The sequence below is a fragment of the Arachis hypogaea genome, chromosome 1 (genome assembly GCF_003086295.3).
Source record: "Arachis hypogaea cultivar Tifrunner chromosome 1, arahy.Tifrunner.gnm2.J5K5, whole genome shotgun sequence".
Taxonomy (NCBI): domain Eukaryota; kingdom Viridiplantae; phylum Streptophyta; class Magnoliopsida; order Fabales; family Fabaceae; genus Arachis; species Arachis hypogaea.
Genome location: NC_092036.1, coordinates 27072675 through 27084448, shown reverse-complemented (window position 1 = coordinate 27084448; position 11774 = coordinate 27072675). Strand labels below are relative to the sequence as shown.

At 36.1% G+C, this 11774-nt stretch overlaps 1 non-coding gene across 1 annotated transcript; it reads left to right on the top strand.

The window, feature by feature from the left end:
• Positions 1–240: 240 nt before the first annotated feature.
• Positions 241–348, top strand: LOC112712909 (small nucleolar RNA R71). Its single transcript, XR_003157969.1, has one exon. It is a non-coding gene; the product is annotated as a small nucleolar RNA R71 (small nucleolar RNA).
• Positions 349–11774: the final 11426 nt, after the last annotated feature.

Genomic DNA, 11774 nt, shown 5'->3' with positions numbered 1-11774 from the left:
AGTCAATATGGCATTCAGAGTATCAATTTCAAGAACTCCCTTCCTCTGAGGCGTCCCACTATTCACGGAATTCCTCTCAGAAGTGTACATGAATTCGTTATTTGTAACCATGTCAATAAGTTCTTGAGCCTCTTCAGGGGTTTTCTTTAGGTGAATAGATCCACCTGCAGAATGGTCCAATGACATCTTGGAAAATTCAGATAGACCATAATAGAATATATCTAATATGGTCCATTCTGAAAACATGTCAAAAGGACACCTTTTGGTTATCTGCTTGTATCTTTCCCAAGCTTCATAGAGGGATTCACCATCTTTTTGCTTGAAGGTCTGAACATCCACTCTAAGTTTGCTCAGCTTTTGAGGAGGAAAGAATTTATCTAAGAAGGTTGTGACCAGCTTATCCCAGGAATCCAGGCTATCTTTAGGTTGTGAGTCCAACCATGTTCTAGCTCTGTCTCTTACAGCAAAAGGGAAAAGCATGAGCCTGTAGACTTCAGGATCTACTCCATTTGTCTTAACAGTCTCACAAATCTGCAAGAACTCAGTTAAAAACTGGTAAGGATCTTCAGATGGAAGTCCATAAAACTTGCAGTTCTGTTGCATTAAAGCAACTAGTTGAGGCTTAAGCTCAAAATTGTTGGCTCCAATGGCAGGAATGGAGATGCTTCTTCCATCAAATTTGGACGTTATTTTTGTGAAGTCACCAAGCATTCTCCTTGCATTATTGTTGTTGGGTTCGGCTGCCATCTCCTTCTCTTGTTCAAAAATTTCAGAAATGTTACCTTTGGATTGTTGTAGTTTAGCTTCTCTTAGTTTCCTCTTCAGAGTCCTTTCAGGTTCTGGATCAGCTTCAACAAGAGTGTCTTTTTCCTTGTTCCTGCTCATATAGGGAAGAAGAGAACAAGAAAAGAAAGAGGAATCCTCTATGTCAAAGTATAAAGATTCCTTTATGTTAGTAAAAGAAAAAAAAGGTAGAGTAGTGAAGAAGAATGGGTAAGGATAGAGGTGGTGAACTGAGATGAAGAGAGATGAAGAGAAGTGTTAGTGAATAAATAAATAAATAGATAGAAGGAGAGATAGAGAATTTCGAAAATAATTTTGAAAAAGTGGTTAGTGATTTTTGAAAATTAAAGATAAGATATGATTAAAATTAAAATTTAAACAATTAAAAAGAATTTTTTTTTTTGAAAAAGAGGGAGGTATTTTCGAAAATTAGAGGAGGAAAAGTAGTTAAGTGGTTTTGAAAAAGATAAGAAACAAATAAAAAGTCAAATAGTTAATTGAAAAAGATATTAAAATCAAATTTGAAAAGATAAGAAGATAAGAAGTTAGATAAGATATTTTGAAATCAAATTTTTAAAAAAGATAAAATTTTGAAAAATATATGATAAAAAGATAAGATATAAAAGATATGATAAGATATGTTTGAAAAAGATTTAATTTTTAAAATTAAAATTAATTACTTTACTAACAAGAAACTACAAGATAAGATTCTAGAATTTAAAGATTGAACCTTTCTTAACAAGAAAGTAACAAACTTCAAATTTTTGAATTAATCACATTAATTGTTAGTGTAATTTCTAAATTTTTGAATTAAAGATAAGGAAGAGATTTTGAAAATATTTTGAAAAAGATTTTTAAAATTTTTGAAAAAAAGAAAAAAATGAAAAAGATATGATTTTTGAAAAAAAAGATTTTTGAAAAGATAAGATTTTTAAAATTTGAAAATTTGACTTGACTTGTAAGAAACAACTAATTTTGAAAATTTTTGACTAAGTCAACTTTAAATTTTCGAAATTTTGAGAGAAAAAAGGAAAAGATATTTTTTTATTTTTGAATTTTTAATGATGAGAGAGAAAAATTAAAAACGTCATTTTTGTGTTTTTCTCTTTTCTTAATGGATCAAAACAAAGAATGCATGCAAGAACACTATGAATGTCAAGATGAACACCAAGAACACTATGAAGATCATGATGAACATCAAGAACATAATTTTGAAAGATTTTTGATGCAAAGAAAACATGCAAGACACCAAACTTAGAAATCTTTAATGCATGGACTCTAACAAACAAAAAATGCATATGAAAAACAACAAACAACACAAAACAAGAAAACATCAAGATCAAACAAGAAGACTTGTCAAGAACAACTTGAAGATCATGAAGAACACCATGAATGCATGAATTTTCGAAAAATGCAAGAAAAAATTTTTAAAGCATGCAATTGACACCAAACTTAAAAATTGACTCAAGACTTAAACAAGAACCACAAAATATTTTAGGTTTATATGATTTTATGATTTTTTTGGTATTTTCTTTATTTATTTTCGAAAATGTTCTTTAGAAAAACGAAAGTAATAAAAAAAATATTTTTGAAAGATTTTTTGAAAACTTTTTGAAAAGAAAATTACCTAATCTGAGCAACAAGATGAACCGTCAGTTGTCCATACTCGAACAATCCCCGGCAACGGCGCCAAAATCTTGGTGGACGAAATTGTGATCATCAATGTTGTACTCTTTGTTATTGTATGGAATATATTTCATTATAATGGCTCTTTGCTATGTGTGGACACAACTCCGTTCAACTAACTAGCAAGTGTACTGGGTCGTCCAAGTAATAAACCTTACGTGAGTAAGGGTCGATTCCACAGAGATTGTTGGTAAGAAGCAAGCTATGGTCATCTTGTAAATCTCAGTCAGGCGGATAGTAATTGATTATGGATTTTCGAAAATTAATAAATAATAAACATAAAATAAAGATAAAGTTACTCATGTAATCCAATGATGGGGATTTCAGATAGGCGTATGGAGATGCTGTGCTCCTCCTGAATCTCTGCTTTCCTACTGCTTCATCCAATCCTTCTTACTCATTTCCATGGCAAGCTGTATGTAGGGCATCACCGTTGTCAATGGCTACATCCCATCCTCTCAGTGAAAAAGGTCCAAATGCTCTATCACAACACGGCTAATCATCTGTCGGTTCTCAATCAGGTTGGAATAGAATCCAGTGATTCTTTTGCGCCTGTCACGAACGCCCAGCCTTCAGGAGTTTGAAGCTCGTCACAGTCATTCAATCCCGGAATCCTACTCGAAATACCACAGACAAGGTTAGACTTTCCGGATTCCCATGAATGCCGCCATCAATTCTAGCTTATACCACGAAGATTCTGATTAAGGAATCCAAGAGATATGCGCCCGGTCTATGGTAGAACGGGAGTGGTTGTCAATCACGCGCGTTCATAGGTGAGAATGATGATGAGTGCCACGGATCATCACATTCATCAAGTTGAAGTGCAACGAATATCTTAGAATAAGAATAATTCGAATTGGATAGAAAATAATAGTAATTGCATTGAAACTTGAGGTACAGCAAAGCTCCACACCCTTAATCTATGGTATGTAGAAACTCCACCGTTGAAAATACATAAGTGAAAGGTTCAGGCATGGCCAAATGGCCAGCCCCCCAAAACATGATCAATAGTCTCCTCAGATGAAGAATAAAATAAAATTGAGACCAAAGATGTCTAATACAATAGTAAATTATCCTATTTATACTAGACTAGCTACTAGGGTTTACATGAGTAAGTAATTGATGCATAAATCCACTTCCGGGGTCCACTTGGTGTGTGTTTGGGCTGAGCTTAATCTATCCACGAGCTGAGGCTTCTTTTGGAGTTGAACGCCAAGTTGTAACGTGTTTTGGGCATTCAACTCCGGGTCGTGACGTGTTTCTGGCGTTTTACTCCAGACAGCAACATGAAACTGGCGTTGAGCGCTAGTTTACGTCATCAATTCCCGAATAAAGTATGAACTATTATATATTTCTGGAAAGCTCTGGATGTCTACTTTCCAACTCCGTTGAGAACGTGCCATTTGGAGTTCTGTAGCGCCAAAAAATCTATTTCGAGTGCAGGGAGGTCAGATTCCAACAGCATCAACAGTCCTTTGTCAGCCTCCTATCAGAGTTTTGCTCAAGTCCCTCAATTTCAGCCATAAATTACCTGAAATCACAGAAAAACAGACAAACTCATAGTAAAGTCCAGAAATGTGAATTTAACATAAAAACTAATGAAAACATCCCTAAAAGTAGCTTGAACTTACTAAAAACTACCTAAAAACAATGCCAAAAAGCGTATAAATTATCTGCTCATCAAAGGGCTATTGGCTTTTCTGCTTGCTTTTTTTTTGTGTCCACTGCTTTTTCTTGCTTCAAGAATCAATTTGATAATTTTTCAGATCCTCAATAACATTTCTCGTTTTCCATCATTCTTTCAAGAGCCAACAATTTTAACATTCTTAAAACAACAAATTCAAAAGACATATGCACTATTCAAGCATTCATTCAGAAAAAAAAAGTATTGTCACCACATCAAACTAATTCAACTAGTTTCAAAGATGAATTCGAAATCTTGTACTTCTTGTTCTTTTGTGATTAAAAACATTTTTCATCTAAGAAAGGTGATGGATTCATAGGACATTTATAACTTTAAGGCATAGACACTAAGACACTAATGATCATGTAATAAAGACACAAACATAGATAAACATAAAGCATAAAAATTTGAAAAACAGAAAACAAAGAACAAGGAAATTAAAGAACGGGTCCACCTTAGTGGTGGCGGCTTGTTCTTCCTCTTGAAGATCTTATGGAGTGCTTTTGAGCTCGTCTATGTCTCTTCCTTGTCTTTGTTGCTCTTCCCTCATAGCTTTTTTATCTTTTCTAATCTCATGGTGGATGATGGAATGCTCTTGGTGCTCCATCCTTAGTTGTCCCATGTTAGAGCTTAATTCTCCTAGGGAGGTGTTGATTTGCTCACAATAGTTTAGTGGAGGGAAGTGCATCCCTTGAGGCATCTCAGGGATTTCATGATGAGGAATTTCCTCATGCTCTTGTTTGCTCCATCCTTTTCTTAGTGATGAGATTTTGAGATGAATCTCTCCATCTCCCAGACTCAGAGGTGGAAGCTTTTGCCTTCCCTTTCCTCTTTCTAGAGGTTTCTCTGGCCTTAAGTGTCATACATGGTTATGGAAAAACAAAAAGCAACACTTTTACCACACCAAACTTAAAAGGTTTGCTCGTCCTCGAGCAAAAGAAGAGAAGAGGGAGTAGAAGAAGAAGAAATAGAGGAGATGGAGGGGGGCTTTATGTTTCGGCCAAGGGGGAGAAGTAGTGTTTAGGTTGTGTGAAAATGAGGGGGTGAAGATGGGTTTATATAGGGGTGGAGTAAGTGGGGATCCAGTGGGGTCCACAGATCCTGAGGTGTCAAGGATAGCTCATCCCTGCACCAAGTGGCGTGCAAAATGCCCTTTTCTGCCAATCCTGGCATTAAACGCCAGGCTACTGCCCATTTCTGGCATTTAACGCCAGCTTCTTGCCCATTCCTGGCGTTAAACGCCAGTCTGGTGCCCATTTCTGGTGTTAAACACCCAGAATGGTGCCAGACTGGGCATTAAACGCCCATTTGCTACCCTTAAGGGTGTGTTGTTTTTCTTTCTATTTTTCATTCTGTTTTTGCTTTTTCAATTGATTTTGTGACTTCACATGATCATCAACCTACAGAAAACATAAAATAATAATGGAAAATAGATAAATATAACATTGGGTTGCCTCCCAACAAGCGCTTCTTTAATGTCAGTAGCTTGGCAGTGGGCTCTCTTGGAGCCTCACGGATACTCAGAGCATGATGATGGCCTCTCAACACCAAACTTAGAGTTTGGTTGTGCCCTCCCAACACCAAACTTAGAGTTTGAATGTGGGGGTTTTATTTGACTCTGTATTGAGAGAAGCCTTTCATGCTTCTTCCCTTTCCTGTCTGCAAACCATGGTACTTCCTGAATGGCGAAGAGTTGCTCATCCGGAAAGGTTTCAGAGATCTCAGTAAGAGGGTGGGGCGCTCCTGCTACTGGTTCTATCCGGGACAAGTGATCAGCTACTTGATTCTCTGTCCCTTTTCTGTCTCTTATTTCTATATCAAACTCTTGCAGAAGCAACACCCATCTTATGAGCCTGGGTTTTGAATCCTGCTTTGTGAGTAGATATTTAAGAGCAGCATGGTCAGTGTACACAATCACTTTTGATCCTACTAGATAAGATCTAAACTTGTCAATGGCATAAACCACTGCAAGTAACTCTTTTTTCTGTGGTTGTGTAATTCTTCTGTGCATCATTTAAAACACGGCTAGCATAATAAATGACGTGCAGAAGCTTGTTATGCCTCTGTCCCAACACTGCATCTATGGTATGGTCACTGGCATCACACATTAGTTCAAATAGTAATGTCCAGTCTGGTGCAGAGATGACTGGTGCTGTGACCAGCTTAGCTTTCAGAGTCTCAAACGCCTGCAGACACTCCTTATCAGAGATAAATGGCGTGTCAGCAGCTAGGAGATTACTCAGAGGTTTGGCAATTTTTGAAAAATCCTTTATAAACCTTCTGTAGAATCCTGCATGCCCCAGAAAGCTTCTGATTGCCTTAACATTGGTAGGTGGTGGTAATTTTTCAATTACTTCAACTTTAGCTTGATCCACCTCTATTCCCTTGTTTGAAATTTTATGCCCAAGGACAATCCCTTCAGTCACCATAAAGTGACATTTTTCCCAGTTTAAAATAGGTTGGTCTCTTGGCATCTTTTCAGAACAAGTGCTAGATGGTTAAGGCAGGAGCTGAATGAGTCTCCAAATATTGAAAAGTCATCCATGAAGACTTCCAAAAATTTCTCTACCATATCTGAGAAGATAGAAAGCATGCACCTCTGAAAGGTTGCAGGTGCATTACACAGACCAAAAGGTATCCTTCTGTAGGCAAACATTCCAGAAGGACATGTGAATGCTATTTTCTCTTGGTCCTGAGGATCTACTGCAATTTGGTTGTAACCTGAATAGCCATCCAAAAAGCAATACTATTCATGACCTGCTAGTCTCTCTAACATCTGGTCTATGAATTGTAAAGGAAAATGATCCTTCCTTGTGGCTGTATTGAGCCTTCTGTAGTCAATACACATACGCCACCCTGTAACTGTTCTTGTAGGAACCAGTTCATTCTTTTAATTATGAACCACTGTCATGCCTCCCTTTTTGGGGACAACGTGGACAGGGCTCACCCAGGGGCTATCAGAAATAGGATAAATAATCCCAGCCTCTAGTAACTTAGTGACCTCTTTCTGCACCACCTCCTTCATGGCTGGATTTAGCCGCCTCTGTGGTTGAACCACTGGCTTAGCATCATCCTCCAATAGGATCTTGTGCATGCATCTTGCTGGGCTAATGCCCTTAAGATCACTTATGGACCACCCAAGAGCTGTCTTGTGTGTCCTTAGCACTTGAATTAGTGCTTCGTCTTCTTGTGGATTTAAAGCAGAGCTTATGATCACTGGAAAAGTGTCACCTTCTCCCAGAAATGCATATTTCAGGGATGGTGGTAGTGGCTTGAGCTCGGGTTTAGGAGGCTTATCCTCTTCCTGAGGAATTTTCAGAATTTCTTTTATTTCCTCTGGTTCTTCCAGGTCAGGCTGAACATCTTTCAAAATGTCCTCTAGCTCTGATTCGAGACTCTCAGTCATATTAACCTCTTCCACCAGAGAGTCTATAATATCAACGCTCATACAGTCATTTGGGGTGTCTCGATGCTGCATAGCTTTGACAACATTCAACTTAAACTATTATATATTGTTGGAAACCCCAGGATCTCTACTTTCCAACGCAATTGAGAGCGCGCCAATTGGGCTACTGTAGCTCCGGAAAATCTACTTCGAGTGTAGGGAGGTCAGAATCCAACAACATCTGCAGTCCTTTTTCAGCCTCTGAATCAGATTTTTGCTCATGTCCCTCAATTTCAGCCAGAAAATACCTGAAATCATAGAAAAACACACAAACTCATAGTAAAGTCCAGAAAAGTGAATTTTAAATAAAAACTAATAAAAATATAATAAAAACTAACTAAAATATACTAAAAACATACTAAAAACAATGTCAAAAAGTGTATAAATTATCCGCTCATCAGTGTTCATGGAGTAAATTTGGTGTGTGATGAGCGGATAATTTATACACTTTTTGGTATTGTTTTTAGGTAGTTTTTAGTAGGATCTAGCTACTTTTAGGGATGTTTTTATTAATTTTTATGCAAAATTCACATTTCTGGACTTTACTATGAGTTTGTGTATTTTTTTGTGATTTTAGTTATTTTCTGGCTGAAATTGAGGGACTTGAACAAAAATCTGATAGGAGATTGACAAAGGACTACAAATGCTGTTGGATTCTGACCTCCCTGCACTCGAAATAAATTTTCTGGAGCTACAGAACTCTAAATGGCGCGCTCTCAATTGCGTTGTGAAGTAGACATCTAGGGCTTTCCAGCAATATATAATAGTTCATACTTTATTTGAGGTTAGACGACGCAAACTGGCATTCAACACCAGTTCCATGTTGCATTCTGGACTAAAACGCCAGAAACACGTCACAAACCAGAGTTAAACGCCAAAAACACGTTACAACTTGGCGTTTAACCCCAAGAGAAGCCTCTGCACGTGTAAAGCTCAAGCTCAGCCCAAGGACATACCAAAGTGGGCCCCAGAAGTGGATTTCTGCATTTAGACTTATTTCTGTAAACCCTAGTAGCTAGTTTAGTATAAATAGAACTTTTTACTATTATGTTATCATCTGGGAATTAGTCTTTTTCCCAATTTTCTAATTCACATGCTACTTGGGGAGGCTGGCCATTCGGCCATGCCTAGACCTTGCACTTATGTATTTTTAACGGTGGAGTTTCTACACACCATAGATTAAGGTGTGGAGCTCTACTGTTCCTTGAGTATTAATTCAATTACTACTGTTTTCTATTCAATTCATGCTTATTCTTATTCTAAGATATTCGCTGCACTTCCACATGATGAATGTGATGATCCGTGACACTCATCATCATTCTCACCTATGAACGCGTGACTGACAACCACTTCCGTTCTACCTTAGATCGAGCGTGTATCTCTTAGCCTCCATTCCGAAAGATCGGAGTCTTCGTGGTATAAGCTAGAATTATTGGCGGCCATTCCTGAGATCCGGAAAGTATAAACCTTGTCTGTGGTATTTCGAGTAGGATCTGGAAAGGGATGACTGTGACGAGCTTCAAACTCGCGAGTGTTGGGCATAGTGACAGACGCAAAAGGATCCCTGGATTCTATTCCAACATGATCGAGAACCAACAGATGATTAGCCATGCGGTGACAGCGCATTTGGACCATTTTCACTGAGAGGACGGGAGGTAGCCATTGACAACGGTGAAACCCAACATACAGCTTGCCATGGAAAGGAGTAAGAATGATTGGATGAAAGTAGTAGGAAAGCAGAGATTCAAAAGGAACACAGTATCTTCATGCGCTTATCTGAAACTCCCTCCAATGAATTACATAAGTATCTCTATCTTTATTTTATGCTTTATTTATCTTTATATTCGAAAACCATTATAACCATTTGAATTCTCCTGATTGAGATTTACAAGATGACCATAGCTTGCTTCATACCAACAATCTTCGTGGGATCGACCCTTATTCACATAAGGTTTATTACTTGGACGATCCAGTGCACTTGCTGGTTAGTTATGCGAAGTTGTGAAGAATGTGTGTGAACCATAGTATTGTGCATCAAGTTTTTGGAGCCATTACTAGGAATTGTTCGAGTTATGAAAAGTATGAGTCACAATTTTGCCTAACCAGTTTTTGGCGCCGTTGCCGGGGATTGTTTGAGTTTGGACAACTGACGATTCATTTTGTTGCTCAGATTAGGTAATTTTCTTCTTATTTTGTTTTCCAAATAGTTTTCAAAATTTTTTTCAAAATTTTTTTCTTTGTTTTAGTTTTTCAAAAAAATTATTTTTGACAAAAATACAAAAAATTATAAAATCATAAAATCAAAAATATTTTGTGTTTCTTGTTTGAGTCTAGAGTCAATTTTTAAGTTTGGTGTCAATTGCATATTTTTATTTTTTTTCTCAAAAATATTTTTGAAAAACTCATGCATGGTGTTCTTCGTGATCTTCAAGTTGTTCTTGGTAAGTCTTCTTGTTTGATCTTTATATTTTCTTATTTTGTGTCTTTTGTTATTTTTCATATACATTTTTTAATTCTTAGAGTCTAAACATTAAAAATTTCTAAGTTTGGTGTCTTGCATGTTTTTCTTGTTTTGAAAATTTTTCAAAAATAAGTTTTTGATGTTCATCATGATCTTCAAAGTGTTTTTGGTGTTCATGTTGACATTTATAGTGTTCTTGCATTCATCATTGGTTTTGATCCAAAATTTTTATATTTTGGGTCATATTTGTATTTTTCTCTCTCCTCATTAAAAAATCAAAATAAAAAAATATCTTTCCCTCATTTCTCTCATAAATTTCGAAATCTTTGGGTTGACTTAGTCAAAAATTTTTTAAAATAAGTTGTTTCTTGTTAGTCAAGTCAAGATTTCAATTTTAAAAATCGTATCTTTTCAAAATCTTTTTCAAAAATCAAATCTTTTTCTTCTTATTTTTCGAAAATTTTAAAATTGATTTTCAAAATCTTTTTCTTAATTTTATTTCATAATTTTCGAAATCTTTACTAACAATTAATGTGATTGATTCAAAAATTTGAAGTTTGTTACTTTCTTGTTAAGAAAGGTTCAATCTTTAAATTCTAGAATCATATCTTTTAGTTTCTTGTTAGTCAAGTAATCAATTTTAATTTTAAAAATCAAATCTTTTTCAAAATAAATTTCAATCATATCTTTTTTCAAAATCAATTTCAAAATCTTTTCTAACTTCTTATCTTTTCAAAATTTATTTTCAAATATTTTTCAACTAACTAATTGACTTTTTGTTTGTTTCTTATCTTTTCAAAACCACCTAACTACTTTCCTCTTTCTAATTTTTGAAAATCACCCCCCTCTTTTTCAAAATTCTTTTAATTAACTAATTGTTTTAAATTTTGATTTTAATTTTATTTCTTCACTTAAGTTTCGAATTTTAACTAATAATTAAAATAAAAACAAAAATATTTTTCTTCTTTTTTAGTTAATATTCGAATTCTCTCTCTCTCATCACCTTCTATCTATTTACTTATATACTAACACTTCTCTTCTACTCATAATTCGAACCCTCTTCTCTTCTCTCTCTGTGTTCGAATTTTTTTTCTTCTATTCTTTTCTTCTTCTACTCACATAAAGGAATCTCTATACTGTGACATAGAGGATTCCTCTTCCTTTTCTGTTCTCTTCTTTTTCATATGAGCAGGAGCAAGGACAAGGACATTCTTGTTGAAGCATATCCTGAACCTGAAAGGACTCTGAAGAAGAACCTAAGAGAAGCTAAAGCACAACAATCCAGAGAAAACCTAACAGAGAATCTTGAAAAAGAAAGAGACATGGCCGAGCCCAACAACAATGCAAGGAGGAGGCTTGGTGATTATACTACACCTACTTCCAATTTTTATGGAAGAAGCATCTCAATCCCTGCTATTAGAGCAAACAATTTTGAGCTGAAGCCTCAACTAGTTGCTCTAATGCAACAGAACTGCAAGTTTCATGGACTTCCATCAGAAGATCCCTATCAGTTTTTAACTGAGTTCTTGCAGATTTGTAATACTGTTAAGACTAGTGGAGTAGATCCTGAAGTCTACAGGCTCATGCTTTTCCCTTTTGCTGTTAGAGACAGAGCTAGAACATGGTTGGACTCACAACCTAAAGATATCCTGGACTCTTGGGATAAGCTGGTCACGACCTTCTTGGCCAAGTTCTTTCCTCCTCAAAAGCTGAGC